At 55.0% G+C, this 26,204-nt stretch overlaps 1 protein-coding gene across 9 annotated transcripts in view; it reads left to right on the forward strand.

Annotated features, from left to right (window-relative positions):
• Positions 1-26,204, forward strand: part of AHDC1 (AT-hook DNA binding motif containing 1) — a 70,929-nt gene that overhangs the window by 11,375 nt on the left and 33,350 nt on the right. The window contains exon 1 of one of the 9 annotated variants that reach the window (XM_023219509.3): positions 17,465-18,061. The exons of the other annotated variants lie outside the window; for them this stretch is intronic. The gene's annotated coding sequence lies outside the window, so the exon portion shown is untranslated. Of the gene's footprint in view, positions 1-17,464; positions 18,062-26,204 lie in introns of those variants that run through there. 9 annotated transcript variants of the gene reach the window in all.

Consider the following 26,204-nt stretch of genomic DNA (forward strand, 5'->3'; position numbering starts at 1 on the left):
TAGAGGAGTGTGGAAGAACCCAGAAACCCTGGTCCTTTCGTCCCACCCCCAGCCCTCACAGGTTAACCGGCAGCCGACTCAGCCAATCCAGGCTGGAGAGGGATGGCCTGTCTACAGGGCCTCCTCCGTTCCGGCCCCTCCATTTTGCAGATGGAGTAACCGAGTCCAGAGGGGCGCAAGGGTGGTTAAGGCCAGCCAGCTGGGGAGCCCCCTCCTTCCTGCCCCATTCTGCTGTCACTCAGGCTCTTCTCAGCCTCAGCTCAGCTAAGCTAAGAGCAGGGCCTGGGGGGGGAGGGCGGGGGATGTTTGGGAAAGTGGTTGCGGCTGAGAGGTTGCCATGGCGATGCTGCAGGATGCCGAGCTGAAGTGGGGGTCCTACAGGGTCTCTGGGGCCCCCAGCTCTGCACCCCTGTGGTCTTCTCCTCCCCATCTCCTGTCCCCCACCCAGATGTCTGTCAGGCGGCTCTGGTGACAGGCTGGGTGGGTGACAGGTGGTGCAGGTGATGGGCTGGGTGGGTGACGAGCTGGGTGGGTGACAGGTGGTGCGGGTGCGAGGCAGGCAGGTGACAAGCTGGGTGGTGACGGGCTCTGCGGATGACAGGCAGGGGGTGTGGTTGGCGAGGATGCTGTCTCCTGGCTGGTGGCCTGTTGCAGCCCCCTACCCTCATGCGTGTGCACACATATAGACTCTGGGCTCAGAGCTTGGGGCTAAGATACTAATGAGGCTTATTACTCGTGGAGGGGCAGGTGCCCAGGCTTACTAATGAGAGGCCTTTAACGAATAGGGAAGACAGCTGGGGGGCTTCAAGGAATTGGTCTGGCCTTTCTGGGCTGAGACCCTGGGGGTCCTGATCTGGCTCAAGGGTGAAGCTGGCATCGCCTCCAGCCAGGTCAGGGATCCCTCTTTCCACTTCTCCCTGGCCACTGGATTTATGTTAATACTAACCACAATTATGATCGCTACCACTGTTCAAGCACTTATTATGTATCAGGCACTGTGCCAAGGCCTTTGCATGCATTTTTTCATTTCAGCTCAACAGTCCTAGGAGGAAGGCACTATTACCCCATTTTACAGATGGGGAATCTGAGGCAGAGAAAAGGCACAGGACTTCATATAACGAGTTACCAGTGCAGCTAGGACATTAATCTGGGTCTATGTGTCCCTAGAGCATGTGCTCTTAACCACCTCACCAGTAAAACTCAGGTGTTGGTGCAGACTCCAGATCCTCTCTCGGGGACTGGAAAATGGGCATGTGGTGGAGGGTAATCACCATACACTCTTCAGCTCTGACTTGGGTGGCTTTGAGGACTCCTCCAGGTAGCTGCTGTGACCTTACCCCATCTGGGCCAGATTCTGGACAGAGGGCAGGGCTTAATGCTAAGGGGGCTGAACCGAAAGGGTAGTCATCTGGGATATCTGAGCCACTTTCTGCGTTGTGCAGTGGGAAGGCTGAGGCCCAGCGAGGAGCAGTCACCACCCAAGGTCACACACCCTGTGAGCTGTAGGGCCCCATGGGATCCCAGATCTCCTGGGTGTGGTGCCAGAGCTGGGAGGCTACCTCCTCCTGGGCCCCACCCACCAGCCTAGTTTCCTCCCTGGATGTTGTGAGCCCCCAGCTTCTGGGAGGGTGTAGGGGTCTGTTGGCAGACTCCTTAGGGCTATGCCCTCTCCCCATCAATCTGAGCCCCTAGTGTCAGTTGTGCCCCTCCCTTTGGAACCCACTGGGGTGGAAACTCCCTGGCAACAGCTGATGGATGGGTTAGGGCTTTGACATTGGCCTGGGGCCACAGCATGGCCCTGGAGGGACCAGGCTGGGGCTGGGGAGTGGGTGTTGGAGGGGAATTTAAGGGAGAAGAATTAGGTTCATAAATCATGGAGCATCTCGTTTCTCCTCCTCAACCTTAATCTCTTAGCAAACCTGCTCTCCAACTGCTCATCCAAGGTGCTGAGGGTTGAGGGAGCCCACCTGCCCGTTCCCCACTCCCTCCAGCTGATGCTCATCCCCTCCGGAAATTGCACCCTCCCACGGGAAAGAAAGAACTGCAGCCACTATTGCTAGGCAGCACTAAGACAAGTCCAGATGACTGGGTTTTGCCTCTGACTCATTGTGATGAGTAGGGCGGAGGGCTTCACTGCCTCAGTTTCCCCAACTTTGGACCTTAAATCCTCTCCCGGTGCCTCTCAGCCCAGCCGGGAAGGAGAGCTAAGACCAAGAGGGATTTAGCAGATACCGGACACACAGCCTTGTCCTCAGACCCCTAGGTCTGAGAGGAGAAGCAAAACCCTCACCTTGAGAGCCCTCGCACTTGGAGGCGAGGTGCAGAACCCAGGCTGGGTGTGTGCTGAGGGGTAGGGGTCGGGTGGTGCTGGGTGGCTGGCCTGGGAATACTTTCTTAAGCTAAGGCTGGGGCTTGGCGGAGGCCAGAGGAAGGGTAGTGGTTTGCCTGGGGGTGCTGGGGAGCCATCTTTGGTTGGGAGGTATGGGCCTGGAAGGGTCTGGCTTTCCCACAGGCCCAGGCAAACAGTAGGTTGGAGTTGTGGGCCTCCCACCCCCAGCTCCCCAGGGAACCCGCTGCTGCCTGGCCCCAGGGACCCAGGCATCCTGGCGGGTGAGGGCGGGTCTCCAACAGGCGCCCTGCCAAACCCCGCAGCCTGCTCACCAGGAATCTTGTTGCTGAGAGATGGAAAATCCCGGCCGGGCCTGCAGCTCATCCCTCCCCTCCAGGAGAAGGAGGGGCCCAAAGAGTCCTTCCTGCACCCCCAGCTCTCATCTCAGGGCAGGGCCCTCCTCAGCAGTGGGTGGGGCAGGGGGCCCAGGACAGGCCTCTAAGGCCCAGTCACATGTCCTGGAGCCCTGCCCAGCCCACAGTGGGCACTAGGGCACTCTGGAGGCAGAATGAGCCTGGTGCAGCAGAGGAGGGGGTGGGGGTGCTGAGGCCAGAAGGCAGCCTGGGTGGGGGCCGGTGCCTGGCCCTGGCCCCACTGGCTCCCCCAGGGTGGAGGGTGAAGTGTCGGTTCTCTCCTTGGACAGGAAGACGAATGATCCCATTATGGGAGCGTGATTTTATTCCACGTGTCACGGAGTCTGAGATTAACTTGCTCACCAGTCTGTGACAAACCCCTCACACCCAACACACACACAGACACAGACACACACATATCCTTGGTCTCACAAACATCACACAGACAGATAAGCATCTCTATACTACAACACATGGCATAGTCTCCCATACAGAAACACAAGCACACACTTAGATACACCGAGGCCTGGACCCACAGTCTCAAAAACACAATCTACCCTCACTCACACCGAGGCCGCATAGACACACAAATGCAAACAGCAGTCCAGCAGGATGCTAGCACCCACTACTTGGACATGCATTTAGTCTAGGACACACGTAGACACCCACAAAACCAGACACCGCCATGCAGACAGGCATAGATCACCAGCCACACACACTGAGACAAAGGCCCAAAACATATAGAGACAAAGACAGGCACAGACACACAGCCGGTGGTACTCACACAAGCACAGGCGTGCACATCCGGACACAGACAAAGACAAAGAAATGCCCAGAGGTTTTACTGTGGACAGATGTAGAGGCGCACGCACATCTGGGCCTCCTCCTCGACCTCCCTGCCTAGGGACATGGTAATCTGGCGCCTGTGGCTCCAGGGAGGACTCTGAGAATCTTCTGCTCTGTCAGAACCCCCCACCCTGGGCCCAGGGCCAGCCCCCACCTCTGGCACCAGGCCTGTGGTCGAGGCCATGGCAGCTGCACCCTCAGCAGAGCCCTGACACCTCTTACCTATGTTCCCCACTGGTCACACTCGCAGGGACACCATCTCCTCATGCACATGTTCACAACAGCCCCCATATATAGTTTCTCACTCACTTGCCCCTCCGTGTGTCTCCTCTTGTCTTTCTCAATGACTCCCTCCTAGCGGAAGTGCACAACCTCCATCATGTACACACATGGCATCCTATGCACACACACAGCCTTACACACACACTCATACATACCCAAGCCCTCATGGCATGCGTACACAGCCCCCTGACAAACACACACATGTACATGTTTGCATACTTCCCTGCCTTCTCACACAGGCCAATTCACAAATGCAGCACACACGTGTGTCCTCACCTCTTCTTGCCCGTGTACACACACACGCGCGCGCACACACACACACACACACACACACACCCCGAGAGCCTCCCTCACACCATCATTTTCCTTCCTCTGTCTCTCATAAACACTGTCTCTGCCAAGAGCGTGGCCTGCTGCAGATTAGCTCTGACGGCATTTGTTACTGCTCTTCACCGTGTCCTTGCCCTTCCTGGCCTCAGTCTCTCCCCGTCTACCTCCGGCCCTGCCTACCGTGGCCTTGTATTCTTTTGTCATTTCTCTGTTTAGTCAGCAGGTCTATACAGAGCATTCACTGATTCATTCAACAAATATTGATTGAGCATTGATGAGTTAAGCCCTGGGGATACTGTAGTGACCAAGATGGACATGAGCCCTTCCCTCACAGGGCTCTCAGTTTTGTGACCAGCCTATTTGTTGCCTGTCTCTTCCAACTCCATTGTAAAGTAACCCTTGATCTTGGATGTTGAGGGATGTGTAGGAATTCATAAGAGGAAGTGTGGGAAGGGTGTTCCAGGCAGTGGGAATAGCATATGCAAAGCCTGGAAGTGAATCAAGTGTGTTATGCTGGGAAAGCGAGGGACATTCACAGACCAGAGGAGACACTGCAAAGAGGCCAGAAGGCAGATGTCACAGCGTGTAGATATCATGCCTTGGGGCTTGAGTTTTATCCAGTGGGCTACAAGGGGTTATGAGAAATCTTTGGTGGCAGGACCAAGGGAGGGAGAGACTGGAGGCAGGGAGGCTAGTTGAGGGGCTTAGGAAGTGCAGGTGGGAGATGATGGTCTAATCTAGAAGTGGTGAGTAGGATGGAGAGGAGATTCAATTAGAGTTAAGGATCAGTGGGGTTCCAGTCCCTGAGCTGAGTGACCTTAGGAAAATCATACAGCCTCTATGAGCAAGGTTCATCGTGCAAGGATGGGGCAGTGCACCTGTTGGGCTTGTAGTAGCTGCTCAATAAATGACAGCCATTATTGTCAGTTATCACTTGGACATGGGGGGACATCGGATGAAGAGATTTACTGAGCATCTTCTGAGAGCTGGGTACTGTGCCAGCTGCTGGGGCCCAGACTCTTTTCTTAGTCTACAGAAAGCTCACCTGATAACCATATCACGCAGAGAGGGAGTCTTCACCTTCAGCTCCACCCCAGAAGCTTAAAGGAAGTTGTCAGGGTTCTGGGTGGCTCATGGAGGAACTGGTATTGAGCTGGCTGGTAGAATTTGGGCAGGGAGAAGTTGGGGAAGGAGCCTCCAAGCAAACTATGTGAACAGCAAGCCCGAGGGCAGGAACTGAGGTTGGTTGAGGTCTAACCAGTTGCTGCATAGGACAGAAGGGAAAGTTGTCGGATGGGCTGATGGAGGTGAGGCCTTAGTGGCTAGCTAGGCTGGGAGGGGGCAGCGTGGAACTGAGCTGCCCTCTGAAAATCCAGTGTTGTAGCGGTGACATGGAACAGACCCCTTGGAGAGCTTTAGGTTCTCCTACTAGGTCATTGGGAGACCACAAACAAAATGCCTTGTCCTCCCCGGCCTCAGTTTCCCCATCTGTGCAATGAGCCGATTAGTCTTGTGTAGGAGGGAATTCTGGCATCACGTCCTAGGGGTTGGTTGGTCTAGCCAACTGGGTCAGGCATTTTCTGGCTTGGGATTCTGGGCCTCAGCAGGGCTTTCTTCCAGAGCATCCTAAGCCAAAGAGTGGAGGAAAGTGAGGGGTCCTCAGAGATGGATTTTGGGGCACTCCAAATGAGGGGCTAGGGGCTCAGCACAGAAGTTGGGGGGTCTTGCCAAGACCTGACTCCAAGCCCCAGAGGGGACCCAGAAGAGAGGGCCAGGGCCCCTCCTTTCTTCTGCCCTGACCTGTATGGTGGTAGATGTGGGCCATGTGTTTAGGAGGGCCCAGTGCCCAACCCCTGACCTAGAGGGTGTCAGGACTCTTCCTGCCCACTAGGGAGCAGGGCTTGGAGTCCCCCAGGGATAAGGAGCCAGGAGGCCAATCTTGGGGTGGCAGAGCCAGGTGGATGCCTGTGGGTAGCTGGGCTCTGCCGTTGATATTTGGGGTTGTCGGGAGTTGTGGTGTAAGGCAGGTTTTGGCGACACACGCCCCCAGCCCAGGCCGCCCTGAATCCTGGCTACAAGGGGCCCGTTAAGCACCTCACCTGTGAGGTGGGGCTGGGAGAGAATTAATTTCCTGTGCTATTTTAATTTTGCTGTATTTAATCTGCTGTTTATTTTAATTAATTAATGACGGGTAATCGCCTATCATAACCTACTGCTGCTGGCTCCTCTTCCTTTTCGAATGGGTGGAAGGTTGGGCCAGGTGATTGCTGGGTTAGCGGTGGGGGAGAGGGAGGTCCCTGGGGGCCTGTCCCTCTCCCCTTCTGCCCCTCTCATCCCAGGGGTCCTCCCCACCAGGGGTCCTCTCCTCCCATCTCACCTGTGGCTCCTCCTTTCCCTCCCTTTTCTCACCCAGGTCTGCTTCAGGGCCTTGGAAGTAGTGACTGTGGCAATGAGGGGCCTGACCTGAGGCCCCTGCCTGTCTCTCAATAAACAGTATTTTGATGTCATAGGATGCTGGTTGGAAGGATGGGGAGCTTGCCTTAGATGGTGCTTAGGCACCCTTGGGGAGACTCTTGAAGTTGGGGTCAGTTTTTAACAGCAGCCCCTTTCCCCTCTCCCCAACCCCAGTGCCCAAACAGCATGCCCATCCACATTTTCAGGACTGTGGGACACCAGCGTGTCTTAGTATCTATGGACATATCCGTGGGTATGAGTTCAGTTATTCATTAATCCCTAGGACAGACCTCCAGGGGGATTATCCCCTTGTATAGAGGAGATCGCTGAGGCTCAGAGAGGCTGAGTAACTTGCCCAGGGTCACACAGCAACTAAGCAGCAGGGCCTGAATTCTGGCCACAGTCTGATTGCATGGAAAGAGGTAACAGTTGGAGGGAGGGGAGGGGAAGTGGCTTGAGGACTAGGGTGGGGGGATTAGGACAGAAGACTGATGAGGTCAGGAAATGGGGTCCTCTGTCTCCGGAGGATGTGGGCAGGAGGAGTGGGTCCCTGCCCCAGGGGCTTCCCGAAGGTGTGCGGTCTCTGCTACCCCTTCACGTTTCCTTGTGTGTCTTCAGTTATATGTTTGGAATGGGCTTTGTACCCTACCACGGGGACCTTTCCAGAGCTAGGTGGAGCTCAACTTTTATTTATTTAACAAGCACGTATATAGTGTTTACCATGTCCCAGATACGATTCCAACTTTGTAAATAGATCTTCACTTAATTATGATAGCAGCCCTTTTATTAGTGTCTTTGTTTCATGTATCAGAAAACTAAGGCATAGAAAGGTAAAGTGACTTGCCCAAGGTCACACAGTCAGTATGTGGTGGAGCCGCCCTTGAACTTGAAAGGCTGGGATCCAGAGTCCTTGTTTGTTCATTTGTTCGTTCTTTCTTTTTTTTTTTTTTTTTTTTTTTTGGTTTGAGACAGGGTCTTACTCCTGTCACCCGGGGTTGGAGTGCAGTGGAGCAATCACGGCTCGCTGCAGCCTCGACTTCCCAGGGTCAGGTGATTCTGTTCTCAAGTAGCTGGGACTACAGGCGTGCGCCACCACGCCTGCCTAATTTTTTGTATTTTTAGTAGAGACAGGGTTTTCCCATGTTGCCCAGACCGAGTAGCTGGAATTACAGGCGCCTGCCACCACACCTGGCTAATTTTTGTATTTTTAGTAGAGACGGGGTTTCACCATGTTGACCAGGCTGGTCTCGAACTCCTGACCTTAGGTGATCCACCCACCTCGGCCTCCCAAAGTGCTGGGATTACAGGCATGAGCCACTGCACCTGGCCTGTCCTGCCCCCTTGTTGCCCTAAGTAGGAGATGGGAGCCCTGAATTCCTGGGAGACAAGGCATCGCTGGGGAGCCTCTAGTTTAGGTCGAAGGGGAGACCTAGCCCTGCCCTTCCCAACACAAAGTTTGATGGGGTGATAGGGCAGAGTGCTATGGGGGAAACAGGCAGAGTGTCAGGCTGTGCCTCCCTAGGAGTGTGCCGATCAGCAGTTCAGAAGCCTCTATAGAACACAGCTCACCCTGCTACAGTGCTGGCCACCAATGGGAGAGGGGGAAGGGCTGGCCTCAGAGAGCTTGCTGCCCAGCTAACTGGAAAAACAAGGCAGATACGTCCATTCTCAACAGCTGGATAAAACAATAAGAGAAAAACATTGCAAAAAACATCATGTCATTTAAAGAATTTGGGCTTTGAATCCTGTGTGTCCTTAGTTACTTGACGCCTCTCTGAGCCTCAGTTTCCTCACCCGTTGAGGGGAAATAATAATGGCACTGATGCTATAGGGTTTTGTGAGGCTCAAATGAGATAAAACATGAAGGTTTAGCTTTGGAGCAGGGGCTCAGTGAGCATCTGTCTAGATGCTAAGATCCAATACTTGGAGAAAGAAAGGGTCCCTCCCTGGGGTTGGCATCAGAGCCGATCAGGATGGGAATGGTGAGGATGGAATGGGCAGTGAGCGGCCCGGCTTTGGAGTCAGACTGCTTGGGTTTAAATCCCAGCCCCTGGGAGCCGCTTTCCCTCTCTGGGCCTTGATTTCCTTGTCTGTAACATGAATATAATACTAGTTCTTCTCTCCTCCATAGGGTATTGTGAGGATTAAATTAGCTGATTAATTTATTCAGCAACTAATACCAAGCAACTGCTGGGTGCCAGACATGTTTCCAGTCACTACAGATCGTAAGGGGTCATGTTAGCAATCTTATTATCATCGTCATAATCTGGAAAGAAGGGACAACTGTTTGGGAAGGAGGCAGAGAGGAGGCTGAAGACTTTAGAATGGAGATAAGTGACATGATAAGATGCTATAGAAATAATAAAGGGCTGATACTTAGTGCTTACTATGTGCCAGGCACATTTGCTCATGAAGCAAGTGCTCATATTATCCTTATTTCACAGATAGAATCAGGTTCAGAGAGGTATAGTGACATGCCCAAGGAAACACAGCTAATAGGGGGAGGGTGGAGCTGCAGTTTGAGAGACTCAGAAGCCATACTATTAATCACAAAGCTTTAAACCTGATTAAGAGACGAGTTAGGGGTGAGGGCATTGATCCAGCAGAGGAAGGAGGGGGAGACCTGGCCAGGAGAGAGACAGAGGGAGTAGAAAGGAAGGACAGAGGCGAGCAAGGCCTTCAGCTTCAGGAAACAATTAGAGAATGAACCAAATCAACGTACACTCCCTGAGTGGGTTTTACCAGCAATAAACAACAAGGCATGAGCTCAGGGAAGGGAGCAAGTGAAGTCTGGAGGGAGGTCTTCCCGGAAGAGGTGAATCTTGAGAAATGGGTAGTTATGGGGGAGCCAGAGCATTCCAGGCAGGGTGCACGGCACCAGCAAAGGCCCTGAGGTGAGAATGAACAGCAGTTTAGGGCCGAGAAGTGGGAGGAAATTGCTGAGTGAGATCAGGATGAGGATTGGGAGGGCTGGAGGGCTGGTGGCCTCAGGGACACAGGAAGGGTGACAGATTTGAGAGGCTTAGTTAATGTAGAAATAGAAATAAACAGCCGGGCACAGTGGCTCATGCCTGTAATCCCAGCACTTTGGGAGGCCGAGGTGGGCGGATTACCTGAGGTCAGGAGTTCGAAACCAGCCTGACCAACATGGTGAAACCACACGTGGTGGCAGGCGCCTGTATGTTATCCCAGCTGCTTGGGAGGCTGAGGCAGGAGAATTGCTTGAACCCGGGAGGCAGAAGTTGCAGTGAGCCGAGATTGCGCCACTGCACTGCAGCCTGGGTGACAGAGCAAGACTCTGTCTCAAAAGAAAAGAAAAGAAAAGAAATAGAAATAAATCCCCATCTGGACAGAAACTACAGTATAGTGATCAAGAAGGCAGGCTCTGCAGTCCGATCCTAGCTAGGTTGCATCCCACCACGTGACCAGGGCAAGTCAGCTGAACGTCGCATCTCCAAAACGAGGGGTCATCAAAGTACCTGACCCCTCCGATGAGATGCTCTGTGAGGAGTGCTTAGCACCGTGCCTGGCACGCAGTAAGCACTTGACTCATGCATTCATTCCTTAACCATCAAGTGCACACTTGATGTCAGGCACTTTTCTAGGACAGTGAACAAAACAGTGAACAGTGAACAGTGTGTGTTCAGCAGTGAACAAAACAGACACAAATCACTGCCCTCAAGGAGCTTACATTTAGAGGGTAAAACAGTTCATGTAAAAACAAGTGAAATAAATGGTCATTAGATGGTGATATGTACCAAAGAGGAAAATGAATCAGAGAAGGGGCATCGGGCAAGCCCACGTTACAGGGTTATTGCAGTTTTCAATCAATGTACAGATGGAGGCTGTTGTTACTCTTATTTGTATAGTAGGTTTTAATAGAAAAAGCACCTTCCAGTTTACAAGGCAGTTATTCCTCGTGAGAATCAAGTGAGATGCAGGTATTGCCATCCCCATTTTATAGATAAGGACACTGTGGCTTGAAGACAACAATCCGACTGAATCAGGAGTCATGACTTTGAGGACAGGGCTATACCTGCTAACTCCCTGTGGGATTCGCTGTTCTGTTCCTGACAGTCTAGAGGACAGACAAAAAGAGATGGGAATTGGAGGGATGTGGGCAGTGCCGAGGTGGGTCAATGTCCAGGGATGGAGCTGCACTGGAGAGTAGGGGCAGAGGCCTGTTTCCTGGAGCCAAGCCTGGCCGGCTTCTGCTGGTCTGGCAGAATCAGGGTGAGTTCAGAGGTTGGCTGGACCCAGAGGCAATCCCGAGGGCATAGCAGGGGAGGCCTGAGACACTGTGTGATTGAGCAAAGGGGCAGAATCTGTCCAGAACGGAGTGAGTGTGTGGGTGGTGTTGAGACTCAGGGGAGGGCAAGAGAGGAGAGGAAGAAGTCGGCCCTGCTGACCAGGTGAGAGGGAGCAGCCAGGAGGTTGGTGGGGCCGGAGCTGGCTCTGAAGGCCCTTGAATGTCAGGCTAAAGACCTCGGCCTTGATGTTGTCAGCAGTAGGGAGCTGTTAAAGGTTTTAGGGCAGAGACGCAGTGTCATGAGAATGGGATTTGAGGAAGGTGTAGCTAGCTCGAGGTGGAGGAGATTCAGTGGAGGCGACTGGAGGTTGGGAGTCCACTGGGAAGCTGCCATGGCCAAGCAGGTGAGAAATGATGAGGTCAGATCAGAGAGACCACTTGGACTGGTGGAAGGAGTAGGGCCTGGGAGAGGATACCCCTGGGTTCTGGCCTTGGATCTGCCCAGATTTTCTGAGGGTCCCTTCTTTATTATGCACTTCTATTTTCCCATTTGGATTGAACTAAAGGCGTGTGCCTGCCTTTTTTTTTTTTCTTGGTTACAATTTTGGCCAAGAACCCACTTTGAGAAGATGATGAGACCTAGGGGCTTTCTCTCCAGAAAAATAAAAAAATAAAAAAAAACTTTTAAAAAAGTTTTGAGCCTGGGCAACATAAAAAATTAAGTAGCCAGGTGTGATGGCGCATGCCTGTGATCCCACTTGGGAGGCTGAGGTGGGAGGATTACTTGGGTCCAGGAGGTTGAGGCTGCAGTGAGCTATGATCATGCCACTACACTCCACCCTGGGATACAGAGTGAGACCCTGTCTCAAAAACAAAATAGGCCGGATGTGGTGGCTCACACCTGTAATCCCAGCATTTTGGAAGGCTGAGGTGGGCAGATCACCTGAGGTCAGGAGTTCGAGATCAGCCTGCCAACATGGTGAAACCTCGTCTCTACTAAAAATACAGAAATTAGCCGGGCGTGGTGGCGTGCACCTGTAATCCCAGCTACTCGGGAGTGGGAGGCAGGAGAATCACTTGAACCCGGGAGGTGGAGGTTCCAGTGAGCTGAGATCGCACCACCGCACTCCAACCTGGCGAGAGAGTGAGACTCCATCTACAAAAAACAAAACAAAAACAGAAACCAAGTTTTTGGTTGGTTAAAATTCTGTGAGGCTTATAAACCTGCTGAAGTCCATCTACGGAACTAAGCTAGATGATCAACAGTAATAAAAAATAGCAGCTAGCATTAAATGCTTACTATGTGCCAGACACTGGGCAGAGCGATATACCTCAGGATCTTGTTAAAGCTGTACAACAACCTGTGAAATAGTTACCATTGTTGTTTGCCATTTTACAGACGAGAAAACTGAGGAGGCCTAGAGAGATGAAGTGGCTTGCCCAGAGTCAGATTTGGAAGTTAAGCCTGGGCTTGTCAGATCCAGACCCTGAGATCTTAACCACAAAGGTCAGCCAAGGATTCTAGGATTCAGGAAGAAGAAATGGCAGGGAAGGGGACAGGTATGGGAAGGTTTTCAAAGAAAGCCATGGAGATAGCAGAGCAGGAGAAAAGGGAAGAGGGGTAGTGGTGCCAGCTCAGCCCTGAGGGGAGACGTATCAGGTAGTTGGAGGTAAGGGGCTGGAGATGCGGATTTCATTTAGAGCTCCCTGGCCTGGCTTCCAGAGGGCTTGGTATCTGTCCCACATGACCCCCAGCTAAGTGACCTGCTCTGGAGCCTGCCGGGAAGGGGTGGAGGTGGGGCTACTCTATCTCTTGGCTTCATTATATTTTGCCCCCTTGTTCTGGAAGAACTTACCCCTAACTCTTTGACTCAGCCTCCAGTGCTATCTCTGGAATCTACCCTCCCTCCCACATCCCAAGGCCATCAAGAAGGGCCCATGGGCCTTGATCTCTCTAGGGGAGTTAAGAAGTAGAGACACCCTTTCCATCCCAGAGAGGAGTCCTGGGGCCCATCTGCTGAGATCAGGGTAGGATTCAGAACCCAAGCACCAGGGGACCAGTGTTAGGCTCTGGTTTTAGATCCTGGTCAGCAGCACTGTCTCGAACCACAGCAGGAGGTGATCTAGATTAGACTAGGCCATGGTCTTGGACTGGAATCTAAATTTATAGTGGGTTGGATTTGTTGCTCATCTAAAACAGTCATTCTGGAAAGTAAAAATTTTAGACTTTGTAAGCATTCAGTCTCTGTCATGAGTAGTACTTAACTCTGCTATTGTACCTTGAAAGCAGTCATAGACAGTGCATAAGCGAATGAGCATGGCTGTGTTCCAATCAAACTTGAATTATAAAAACAGACAACAGGCCACATTTGGCCCATGGACCATAGTTTGCCAGCCTCTGATCTAGAACCTTATTCCTCCTGAGGGGTATGTAGATTTTAAACCTAATTAGACAGTGATCTAAGCAAACAATGTTGGCATGGCAGGCTGGAACCTTAGATCCGTGGCAAGTTAACATGAAAGGTGATCTATAGTCACACTTGCTGAGATCTAGATATTGGGGATTGATGAACAAGAAATGCACTAAATAGTGTGTATAAAGCAGACTAAGCCATAATCTCTGGCTGAACCTAGATTCACAGAAAACTGAGGTGGGGGGGGGGGGGGGGGGGTGGTGAGATTTAGACTAACACATAAGGCTGTGGTCTGGATATGAGAAAGTGGGTGAGCTAAAGTCACACAGATATTGATCTAGAGAAGGCAAAGCTTTAGTCCAAAGCCAGAACCCACAAGACCTAGAACACCAGCCTGGGCAACATAGTGAGACCTGTCTCTACAAAAACGTTAAAAAGTTAGTTGGGCATGGCAGCGTGTAGTCCCAGCTATGCAAGAGGCTGAGGTGGGAGGATTGCTTGAGCCCAGAAGATTAAGGCTGCAGTAAGCTGTGATTATACCACTGCACTCTAGCCTGAGTGACAAAGCCAGACATTGTCTCAAAAAAAAAAAAAAGAGTTAGAACAGGACTATCCAGTAGACACATAATAGAAGCCACATATGTGGCCGGGTGTGGTGGCTCACGCCTGTAATCCCAACACTTTGGGAGGCCAAGGCAGGTAGATCATGAGGTCAGGAGTTCAAGACCAGCCTGGCCAACATAGTAAAACCCCGTCTCTACTAAAAATACAAAAAATCAGCTGGGCATGGTGGTGGGCACCTGTAATCCCAGCTACTTGGGAGTCTGAGGCAGGAGAATAACTTGAACATGGGAGGTGGAGGTTGCAGTGAGCCGAGATCACGCCATTTCACTCCAGCCTGGGCGAAAGTGTGAGACTCCGTGTCAAAAAAAAAAAAGCCACATATGTAACTTAAAATTTTCAAGTGGCCACATTAAAGTAAAAAGAAGTAAGTGGAATTAATTTTAACAATTTATCTTTTTTTTTTTTTTGAGACGGAGTCTTGCTCTGTTGCCCTCGCTGGAGTGCAGTGGCACAATCTCAGCTGACTGCAACCTCCACTTCCCGAGTTCAAGCAATTCTCCTGCCTCAGCCTCCCAAGTAGCTGGGATTACAGGTGCCCACCACCACACCCAGCTAATTTTTGTATTTTTTGTAGAGACAGGGTTTTACCATGTTGGCCTGGCTGGTCTCGAACTCCTGACCTCAGGTGATCCACCCACCTCGGCCTCCCAAAGTGCTGGGATTACAGGTGTGAGCCATTGCGCCCGGCCCAACAAATTATCTTATATAACCAAATATATCCAAAATACTATTATTTCAATGTATAAGCATTATAAAAATTATCGAGGTATTTTACATTTAAAAAATGTATTAAAACTTCAGAATCTGGTGTATATTTTGTACTTACAGCGCATTCCAGTTCTGACTAGCCACAGTCACATGTGGCTAGTGGCTACCATGTTGGACGGCACAGGTTTAGAAACTGACTTTTCTTTGGGACCAGGGTCCAGAGGAGTTATGAGCCAGAATAATCTGGAATAAGTAGGGTTGCACTCGCCAGAGGTTACACCCTTAGCAGACTTGAACTGGGTGTAGTCTGACTGCCTGGGAGAACATCTGGGCTGTGGGCTGGGTAGTGGGAGTTTCCCTCCCCTGGAGTCTTGACTCCCTGGCCTCAGGTGGAATCTCTGTCAGGGCTCTGGCCTCTCAGGGTATTCAGTATCACCTCTGAGCACTGGCCCCCAGTTCCTGTCCCTTATTCCCAGTGTCACCTCAGTCTTGTCTGGCCTGGCAGGTCAGGGGGAGGGAGCAGGGTGGCAGCTGGACCCTTGAGAGAGCAGGAGCTCCACCCCTCCAGGCCAGCTGCTGCCAGCCTTCCTGGACTGACTCTGTGGAAACAGGGGGCCCAGAGACAGAAATAAACTGCCAGGTTTCCGGGGCGGAGTGGGGGGCCTGCCAGCCTTTGTGCTTCCTTGCTTGGGAGTGGGGGGAGCAGGAAGCAGCTCCAGGCCCTGTCCTGGGCTGTTCCCCCTGTATGCCATCTCCCCTCACCCCCAGATGCCCCTGCCCCCATGGCTGTGAGGCTGGGCTGAGTCTAGAATTTGATGGATTAGTGAAACCTGGGGGCCCAGTCTGGGACTGACACTTGGGAGCACAGAGTGGTCCTTAGGACTCTGGTTGCAGCTTGGTGCCCATTTCTAGAACCCTATCCTGGGGGCTCCTCTAGCTGCCGCACGGCAGGAGCTGAACAGATTCAGAGGGCTGCAGTGGGGCAACCAACCAAGAGCTGAATGATTTCTGTTGGATGCCCATGTCTGTCATTAACTGGCCAAAGGCAATTTTCTTTCCTCATTTATGATCCTATCCCCGGGTGTCAGGAGGGATGACTGTGTCCTCCCATCCCGTCCTCTTGGGCCTCAGTTTCCCCATCCATTGTGGGGTTTGGACTGTGAGCTATTGGAGAGGGAGTGGGGGACAGGGACAGAGTAGCCAGGAAGAATGTTGAGGGATGCTGTCTGAAGCTGCTGGCTTTGTGACGGGGCCGCTGTCACCAGTGCAAGGTAGGGTGCTGGTCTCTGCATTCATGTCATGACGGTGGGTACTGGTGTTGGGGGGTGTGGGCAGGCAGTGAGCACTGGATGCACTGTATATATGTGTGTATGAGGTGTGTATGTGTATGGCCAGTGCCTAGGCAGGGCCAGGGTCACGGGTCACCACATGCCCAAAACCAGCCTCCACTGTTGTAAGGGTGACACTGGTGTGGTCCCCCCATGTCCCTATGGGTAGATGGAGGTGGGAATGGCCCCAGTGGAGCTGTTGAGAACAGCCCCTCATGCCTGGAACTGGGACCAGAGCAGGAGTCCCCAGGGACTGCCTGGAAGGGAGGAGGGAAGCAGCAATGCTTGTCCTGCCTGTGTCAGGGTGAACACTGTGTTCAGTGCTTAATGGGTTCTGGAACCAGAGTTTCTGACTTTAGGCTCTGACATTGTGTGACCTTTGGTGGGTCACTTAACCATCTTGAACTTCAGCTTCCTTGTTAACAAAAAGGGGATAACATTACCTACTTTATGGAGGACTTACAATTAAGTGAGCGCATGCTAACAATGCAGGGCAGGTGCCCCGTGTTGGCAGTGACCATTGGGTAGTCGCTAGGCACAAATAGGTGGTCAGTGAAAACGCATTGTTCGGATGTCCCGATGCTTTCCCTGCAGAGGGCCTTTTCAGACCCCTTCATTTTAATAAGGAAACCGGAGTCCCCCAATTGTGACAGCGTTTTGCCCAAGAAGAGGAATAAAACCTTTATATGGCACCTACCCTATAAAGCCAGGTAGCTCACCCCCAATTTACAGGTAAGGAAATCGAGGCCTGTGATTGGCCGCCGGTTCACGGTGGCGCTATCCAGTTAGGCCTCAGTCCGCCGCTGCGGAGGGAGCGCCGGGCCGCCTGTGCTCTCTGGAGGAGGGGCGTGCAGGTAGCGGGCGCCCTGGAGCCACTGCCCGAGCCAGGCGCGCTATTAATAACCCCGCCAGTCAGCCCCGGTCGAGAGCGCAGGTCCGGACCGCTGCCGGGCGCCTCCAGTCCCCGGGCCGGGGCCGAGCCCGAGCCCGAGCCCGACCCGGATCGCGACGGCTCTTCCCCCTCCCCGCCACGTGACCCTCCCCCCCGCCCCCATTCCGCGGGCAGCCGAGGGCCCGGGCTGGCGGGCCGGGGGCCAGGAAAAAACCGAAAACACCGAGGCCGGGCCGCTCCCCTCCCGCTCAAAATAGCCCCCGGACGGGGCTGCCACGCATTCCGCCGGGCCCGGGGCGCGGGAAGGGGCGGCCGGCTTGGCCCCCGCCCGGCCCGACGTGGCTACCCGGCCGGGTTGGACCGGGTGGGGGCCGAGGGCGGGCCGCGCGGCCGGCCGGCATGTGGCTCTCCTTCTGGGAGCCTTGGCAGCCCGGACTGCGCGCTGCGCGGGGATGATGGAGAGCTTCTGGAATTTCCTGCAGCTGGAGAGCGCGGCCGGCCGGGGGAGCGAGCTAAGCGCGCGGCTCGGGCAGGGGCGCCTGGCGCCCGACCCTAGGGGGCGCCTCCGCGGCAAGGGTGGTAGGGGGAGACCTCGCCGCCCGGCCCCAGACTGCGGGAGTGGAGGAGGCACTCCTCGCCTCCCCGGCCTCTCTTTTCGGGTCTGGCGGGAGTCCAGTCCTGCGCCTCCCGGCCTGAGCGGCGGCGAAGGGCCAGGTGCAGGCAACGCCCCTCCCCCAGCCGCCTGGTTTCCCTCTCGGCCCGTCACCTCCTCCAGGAGCCATAAACTCTGCGGCTTCATCTGGGAGGGGGGGCGGAGGTGGCAGGGATCAGTGGGCAGTTTAGCCTGCCAGGTAGGCTATGGCGGCGAGAAAACTCGGAGGCGGGCTGTTCGGGCCCCGAGAAGTGCTGGGCCTGCGGACTGGAGTCTCTTGCTCGAGCCAGAGGAGTCTGAGGGCTGCTCGGAGGGAGGCAAAGCAGTCTTCTCCCAGCATGCCCCCGCTCCCACCCCCGCCGCCGCTCCGCCTCCCAACTGCGGAGCCGAGGGCTGGGAAAATCCTGGATAATTTCCCCGACGGCGACAGTGGCTTCCTTTGAGGGCAGTTCTGCACCTTGCAGGCCCCAGAGTCCAGAGAAGGGCCCCGGAGTGGGAGGGGCTTCCTTTTACAGGAGCCCTGAGAATCCAGGGGAGTAGGTAAGTGACCTCTCGGGGCTCAGTCTGGGCACTGTGGATTGGGGAAGGAAAGAGGTCTACCCTGCCCTTTGCTGGGGAGGGGAAGGGGCGCTTTCCCACAGTTTTCTTCCCTTCCAGCTCCATTTGGTGCTCTGCAAACTGATGAACCTTTTGGCAACTCAGCAGGCATCTCCCCCATCTGATGGTGGACCCTTCTCCCCCTGCCAGTGGCCCCTGTTCAGTTCTGTTTCCTGCCCCCACCTAGCATACCCTCACCATGGTAAACAAAAGCAGTGGCGATAGGCACCCTTTACCTATGCCACAGTTGCCACTTACTGGCTATGTGACCTTGAACAAGTCCCTTTACTCCTGAGTTTCCCTTTCCTCACATGAAAAACTAGATAACACTAGATAGGCCATGGCCTTGTGGTGGGGCTTCAAGTTGCACAACATGTCAATCAGTTAGCATAGTGTCTGCACATAGTAAGGGTGGGAAATGAAGGGCACCCGTGTGACATCAGCCCCATCCCGAGGAATAGAGGTAGCCCCCAAAACATTTGAATTCCTTTCCCCTGCACCAAGCCTGTGAGAGTTCACTTCCCAAGGTCTCTGTCACACTAGTCTCCTCACAGTGCTGCTTTTGCCTTCCACTGGGGATGGGGCGGGGGCTGGCAGAGAGCTCCAGGCTGGCTCCCCAGGGGATGGTCCAGGCAAGCTGTGAGGCTGGTGGAATTCGGCTTTCCTCTTCCTCCCATCTCTTTGCTGACCTTTCACTCTACCACTGCCAGACACCCAGATTCAAATTCAGATGCCTTGGGGCTTCTCCTCAGCCCAGGATGTCGGGTCTGGGCCTGTGTGAACTCCCAACCTCCCCCACCCCCAGTTCTCCCTGTTTCCTGTTTGATTGGCCTTCCATGTCCACTGGGAAAGACCCTGGTGTACTGGAAGGAGCTCAAGGCCCCATTTATTGTCTGTGTGAACTTGAGCAAATTACCCTACCTCTTGTGAGCCTCAATTTGCTTTTCTGCAAAATGGAGTTGAAATAAAAACTACCTAGCAGAACACCTCTTTATTCATGCGTCGCAGAGGCTTCCTGGCAGACGTCTATGTAAATAATAAAAGGCAGGGATGCCCTGGACCACAGAGGGAACTTGCCTTCAAGGCCAGGTAAAGGGATCCGTGTAACCTTCCCTTGCCTTTGGTTTGGGGAGACACCTCTCTGGGGCCCTGGGATAGGAAGTGGAGCAGGAATGAGCATCCACCAGCTCTTTCTGGCAAAGCCTGGATTCCGCCAAATTTATGTGACCCAGATTCCAGGGCTGCGAGGTGCTCATGGCTTTGGATGCACTGCTGGGCAGTTCTCGTAAACTCCTCTCTAGGACTACAGATGCCTCTTCCAACCAGTCCAGTCCCACCTCGCTCGGCCTCAGAAAAGTCTTCCTGGGCTAACTGTACCCCACTCCTGAGTGTCTCTCCCACCCGTTGAGGGCTCCCAGTGGGGAACTATGAAAGAAAAAGGGGCTGGCAACCAGCAGTTGGGCTGTGTGACGTTAGGCAGGCTGCTTCCCCTCTCTGGGCCTTGGTTTCCTTCCTCCTGCATAGTGAAGGAGGTTGGATTAGTGGCTCCCTAAGGCACCTTCTAGCTCTGACAGGCTCCAAGCCTGTGTTGACTGATGTATCCTAGGAGATAGGCGCACACAGAGAACTAAGTCAGCTCGGAGATTCCTGTCAAGGTATCCCCACCCCACCCCCAGAAGGTTGGAGTGCCTCCCTTCCGGAGACGCACCCTTCAGGGATACTGGTGGAGGCTGTGGTGGGTGGAGGGGGCAGATCACCCAAGCCAGTGGCACCGCTGCTTCCCTGGGTCCCTGTTGTCTGTGGAGAGGCCTGTGCATAGGAACAAGAGCTTGTGTCAGGCAGGGCTGTGAGACTGCGTGCTTCTAGGGGAAGGGAAAGTGTGTGTCAGTGACCAGTCAGCCTCCAGGGAATGGGGGTGCGGTGCACAAGGCAGCTAGCTCGCGGGATGGTGCTGTCTCCAGAAGAGCGATCCCGGGGCGGTGTGTTGAGGTGTGTGCAGGACGAGGGGGCTGGCAGTGGGAGGGAGGAAGAAACATCCATGAACCAGAGAGCCGGGCTTTGGGTCAGGACAGGCTCCTCAGGGAGGCTCCAGCCTCTTGGGGAAGCGGCTGGAGTCCGCACAGTCCCACCCTGCGTGGTTTCGCCTGTGCCTGGGTTTGTCAGTTGTTTATGGATGTTGAACTGAGTGGCACTGTTCGGAATTGGAGTTGTCATGTTCTGTGGTGGGGGTATCTGTAGGGGTGTTGTCAGGGCCTCTGAACAGTGCGTGTGTGGCTGGCTGGGGTACGACGCGTGGCTGTCCAGAACGGTGTTGTAAGACAGTAGGCAGCTCCTGGTCATTTGGGCTGCTGTCAGATGTCAGGTTGTACTGGGACCATCCGGTGGTGTTTTCAGGCTGTGAGTGAATCCTGGCCATGTTTTGGGTGCCTTGTCTCCTCTATCTTTATACAGAGGGAGGCCCCAGGACACCTGGAGGGAGGTCTCCTGTCTTAATCAGTCCCTCCACAGGTAAGCAGGCAGGCAGCCTCAAGTCCCCTCACTCTCAGTAATTTTGCCACGGTGCCTAACTGAGGAACAGGCGTGAATTGACCTTTTAACCCCTTCCCCACCACAGGATTAGACTCTGTTTCCTGTTCGATCTCCTCCAGAACCAATTCCACCCTGTCTGGACCACCCCGCAAATTGGATAAGCAACCCCCTCCATCTTTTCTCCCCAACCCCTGTTGGGCCTTGAGTGAGGGGCTGAAGGCCAGGCTGGTGCAGGGTCTGGCAGGAGCTGAGGGCCCAGGCGGGAGTGATAAATATTGAAGAGGAGGGATTTCGGTGTGGGCTGGAGCAGCTGCAGTGGTTCGAGTGTCACACTATCTCTCCCCAGGTTTACTGACCCATTTCCATTCACGCGGCTGCTGGTTTCCTAGCAACGGCAACAGTCCCCCCAGAACAGGCGGAGTGTGTGTCTGCCATTAGCGACTGCCGCAACTGTGTCAAGGTTACCCCGCTCCCTGCAAACCCACCCCGGCGGGTTTGTTTTCTGCCAGCGCCTGGCACACACCATGCCAGCCTGGGAGGGGAAGGGGAGGGGGCTGGGGGCCAGCCCCAGGGCTTGGGTGAGGTAGGGGGCCGAGGAGGAGCTGCTGTTCCTGGTCCAGTGGGAGCCAACTTGGACAGAGGCCGAAGCAGCCACCCGCCCCCCCTTGGCTGGTGGAATTCCTGAGCCTGAGGGGAGCAGGGGGTGGGGCTGTCCCTCAGCCCTGACCCCCGAGATTCCAGAGCCTGGGGGGAGGGCTGGGGGCCGAGGGGGCCTCTGGGAAGCCTGTCCGGTCTGACCCCACCTGACTTGTTCTGCTCCTGCCCTGACTTCTTCCTCCTCCTGCTGCAGCTCCAGGCTCTGCTCTGCTCCAGGCTCTTTGTCCCAGCCTGCCTCTGTGCCTGGTCTCCCCAGTCAGACACCCCAGGGCAGGATTGTATTTCTCCCATCAGACTACGGGTTCCCGAGGTTGTCTTTTCCTTCTCCACCCTCAGCACCAGCTCATGACTGTTTTTCCAAATGGCATGGGAGATGAGACATTTGGGGTGGCAGAGAATACTAGTGGGGACTCTGGGCAGATACCCTCATTCCACCCCCACTCACTGAAGGAGATTCTTCCTACACTCCTTGCACCTGGCAGCCCACGCTGGCTCTGGTCACAGGAAGTGGAGTACCCTGCCTTTTCTCCCTGACAGTCAGGCTGCAAAGGGTTAAAGGAGCTCTCCCACCCCTTGCCTTGGTATGTGAGCTCCCCCAGGCTGGGGGGATGGGAGAATGGGGGGGGTCTGTCACCTTATAACCACTCATGTGGTCAGCTCAGACCTGACCAGTCACATTCCTGCCCAGGAGGGCTGGGGCTTGAGGCAGAGGGGCAGGGGCAGGGGCCTGGAGGGGGCTGGGTTTGCAGGAATGGAAAGGGGGGACCAAGAAGCTGGGGCAAGGGGCTGGTGGGAAGTATTAAGATACATAAAGCTTGAGTCCATCTCCTTATTCCTCTAGGCCTCAATCTCCCTATCTTTCCTCCCAATTTGCACCCCCTAAAACCTTCCAGTGGTGCACATGCCTGTGACACAGGTACAGACCTGGTCCCAGTTCTAAACAAAGAGAAGAGTGTGGCCAAGGCAGTTTCTGACATGCAGGGCAGCTCAGGGACTTGTTGGTAGCCTGCAGTGTGACTTTCTGGTGCTTAGGGGAGGTTGGCTAGGTTTTTGGCTGGGTCAGAGGATTTGAGATCTAGGGTATGGATCAGGCTGTGCTAGACAGTAGAAAGAGACCTGGGCGGGGACCCAGGAAACTTGGTTCTTTGCCCAGCCCTGTGCCTGACTCCTAATGGCCTCAGTATCCCTGTTTGAAGGGTTTAGGCCAGTGGTCTCTAAAAGCCCTCCTGTCCTGTTAGTCAATAGCCCTGGGTGAGGGATGAGGGGTGGGGGGCGATGGTCTGGAGGGGTGTGGGAAGCTGCCAGCTCAAGGGGGAGTTTGCAACGTGATCCCAGAGCGAAAATAGCCCAGGTCATTTTCAGCTGCTTGGGCGGAGGTATCTGATCCCGGCAGGGCAGCTTGGGCAGGGGGCAGGGAGGAGCATTCTGTAAAGCTCTCTGGGAAACCGGACCCTAGGATGGGAGGGTAGGGAAAGGTTGGCATGCCCGGCTGGGCTTCCTGAGACCCGCTGGGGGCCGGGGAATGGAAAGATGAGGAATGCAGAGGGTTAACAGGAGGTGAAGGCTGGACTCCAGCCCCCTTTGGGTCCTGGCCTGGCTGAGGTGAAAGGTCAGCTCCAGGGAGTCCAGGCACAGCTGGGGAAAGAGTAACCCGATCCTTCTCCCTAACCAGGCTCAGGGCATCACAGTGCCGCCTCCCCCAGGAAAGGTGCTTTGACATCCCCAGGAAGGAGTTTGTTTCTACTTGTTCTCAGCAGGAGTTGGGGGCTAGGGGAGGGTCCAGGCCTGTGGGGTCAGGGAGAGCTACAGGCCAGGTGCCCCAACCAATATGGCAGTGCTTTGTCATCCCGGGGTCAGGGGAGGTGGAGGTGAGCCTGCTGGAAAGGTTAGAGGTAGCCTGTTCTGGCCCTGCTCTCACTCTGCCCCATTTATGACTCCTGACGGCCAGCATCAGGGCTGGGGAAGCTTAGAGGTAGGAGACGCTTCTCCCTTCCCCAAACACACTGAGTAGTGACAGAACCTGCCTGGTACTGGACTGTGACAGCAAGATATGTTTGGGGTGGAGAATTACACCTCGACTCTGAGATAGATGGCTTTGCTGTCTGCAGTTGTGTGTGTGGTGGGGTGCTAGGGTGTAAGGTGGTGTGATGGGAGGCTAAGATGATGCGACGTGGAAGAACATGGGGTTCAAATACTTGCCCGTCTTAGGCAGGCTATTTTACCCAAGCCTCAGTTTCCCCATCTACAAAATAAGACTAATAGGACTCACCATGTAGGTGATGATGAAGATTGGCACAGAGTAAGTGCTCAGTAAAAAGTAACCTTAACAGGCCTTATGGGATGCCAAGGTCACACACAGTGTGGAGCCAACATTGCAGCTGGCAGTCTGACTCTAGAGCAGGGGTTGGTGAGCTATAGACCATATGAGGGAGAAGGCAGTTTCCAGAATGTGACTGCGTCAGTGTCCCCAGGGCTGCACACTAGGTGATGGGGGGTAGTATCCAGATGATTTGGGGTGGGATGGGGTGAGGGGGCTTTCAGTATGTGGCAAGTGGGGAGGTTCGGGGCAGGGCTCTTCCTACAGCCGACTTCTGGGGCTTTCGCCAGCCCCCCGCGCCCCACCCTGACAGGCTTTGTGTGGCTGTGTGGGTGTAGTTGTCCCTGGAGTGCGGCTGTAGGTATGTTTGAGAAGGCGCAGGCATCCCGAGAAAGAACAAGTCGCCTTTTGTACGCGTCCAGCCCCAGGCTGGGCTGGGTGCTCTCTGGGGGATCCCCTGTTTCCGCGCCCAACTCCCCGCCCACGGACAGTGCCCCGGCCAGCCGCAGGCCCCCCACCTGAGGGGCGCATTGAGCGGGGCGCCCCCTCCCGGGGACCCGCGCCGCGGCCGGGGGAAAGGGTCCGGGAAAGAGGGCCGGGGGAAGAGGGCGTGTCCGAAGCCCCGACCCCGCCCCTCTGACGTCACTCCAGGTGCTACCAATCTCCGGGAGCCCGGCCCGCGCGGCCCGCCCCCTCGCCGGCACGCTCCTAGTGTTCGGGACGCGCCGTGGGTGGAGTCGGCGGGAGGTGGAGGAAGAGGGAGGGCTGGCCTAAGGGGCGGAGACCGTTGAAGGCCTCGCCCTTCCAAGTCTAGGAGAGGCTGAACACGCGACCTGGAGACCGAGCTGCTCTGCTCCGATGAAGCTCCTCACAAGACCTCTGTCCTGGAGTCCTCCATCTTCCTGCCCACCTGCCCCAGATCTTGCCAAGTACCACTTAGTGCAGGAAGCCTCCCCAGAACCTACCCTCCGATCTTTTCTGATTACCTGCACCCTCTAGGGCCCTCTGTAGTAAGGGCAGTATCAGCACTACTGCCACCGCTAGCTGCCGTCCCCTGAGCAGTTTGCTGTGTACCCCACTCTGCTCCATGTTTTTCATGGAACATCTTACCGGCTGCGTTTCTGCTGGCCGTCCACCTTGTATTATCGGGCCCTTCTCACCCACAGGGTTGGGTGTTCCTCTAGTCAGGCGTTGCAGACACGGGCCCGCCTCAGAATAGTCACCACTGCCTCCAGAGTCACACAGAGCAAGGAGGTAGGAGCATCAAAGCTGGACACCAGGTTTCCCAGCTCCCTTCAGGCCTTTGGTTCAGGTGTGTGACTAAGAGCAGGAGTTGCACAGAGACTTGCTTTAGGCCTCACCTTTCCGCATAGGAGGCCTCTGCCCTTCCCTGTCCCTCCCCATAGATTGGAAGAGCCCTGAGCCTACTTTCCTCTGCAATTCACAAATCTGGACCAGAACCCCAGCTTCTGGGAAGAGGGAGAGATGTTGTGGGAGCTGGGAGGGCTTTTGCAAGCCAAAGGGGCAGTTCTGGGCTACAAGGAGCATTGTGGGCCCAGTGGATTTGGGGGTGCTTGTGTTGGGGACATAATGATTTCGCTTGCAGGTGGGAGGTTCCAAGTTAGGCAAAGAGGAGGGTTAGGAGCCACAAGTATGTGGGGTTCACTGCAGTGCAAGGGAGGTAGGGATTATGCTGGGCCAGCACTGCCCCCACCAACAGCTTGGCCCAGTGGAATGCTGGGAGGCCCCAGGGATGGGGCCAGGCAGCCAAGGTGTCTCCGGTGGCACGGAAGCAGTTAAGAGCTGCCTCAGCCTGTTCCTTCAGACAATTAGTGACATCTCGCTTGACAACACCACACTGAGCCGATGCAGACCTCAGCCCCCCCTCCTGGCCCCCCGACGGCCGCTTCAGCTGTTTATTCTTGGGCTTTAACAATTGGGATTCTGACTTGGAGGAGCGGGCGCCCCGCGCTGCCCTCTGACCCGCCGTCGCCTTGGCAACTGGAGCCCGGTAGGCCTGGGCTCTGCGTTAGGATTACAGATCCTGAATTCACAATCTTGCTGCTCCCCTGCAAGCAGCAGCGGCAGCAAGCAGCAGCATGCAGGATCTTCAGCTAGACTGGAGGGGACAGAGAGGAGGGTCCCCAGGGCCAGCCTGAGGCGCATGCAGGAAGCTGGGAAGCCCACAGACAGCCTGGAGAGCCGTGCACCTTCCGCAGCCTCCCTAGGATTAGGCAGGGCCCAGAGCTGCGCTCTACTCCCAACATCTCTGTGGCTCTCTGGAAACTTTCTTCCTGGTAGAACCCCGAGGGCAGGGGCGAGGCTTCTTCCTTACCCTGCCTTTCCCCCTCAGTCACCCCCTACCATGCCCAGAGCGCCAAGTGCCAGCAGACTGTGCCCCTGCCGTGCCCGCCGCCATGGCAACAGGCCCCCCTCCCTCGACAGCTCTGCTCCTTCTTCCCCCCACCCTAGCAGCCAACTGCCCCAGCTGAAACCAGAGCCGATGCATCTGTGAGCCTCATGCCCAGACCCACATTCCATTTCTGTCCTCTGTCCCCCCCCAGGTTCTGGCAACGACATCCC

Source organism: Piliocolobus tephrosceles, chromosome 1 (assembly GCF_002776525.5).
Source record: "Piliocolobus tephrosceles isolate RC106 chromosome 1, ASM277652v3, whole genome shotgun sequence".
NCBI lineage: Eukaryota > Metazoa > Chordata > Mammalia > Primates > Cercopithecidae > Piliocolobus > Piliocolobus tephrosceles.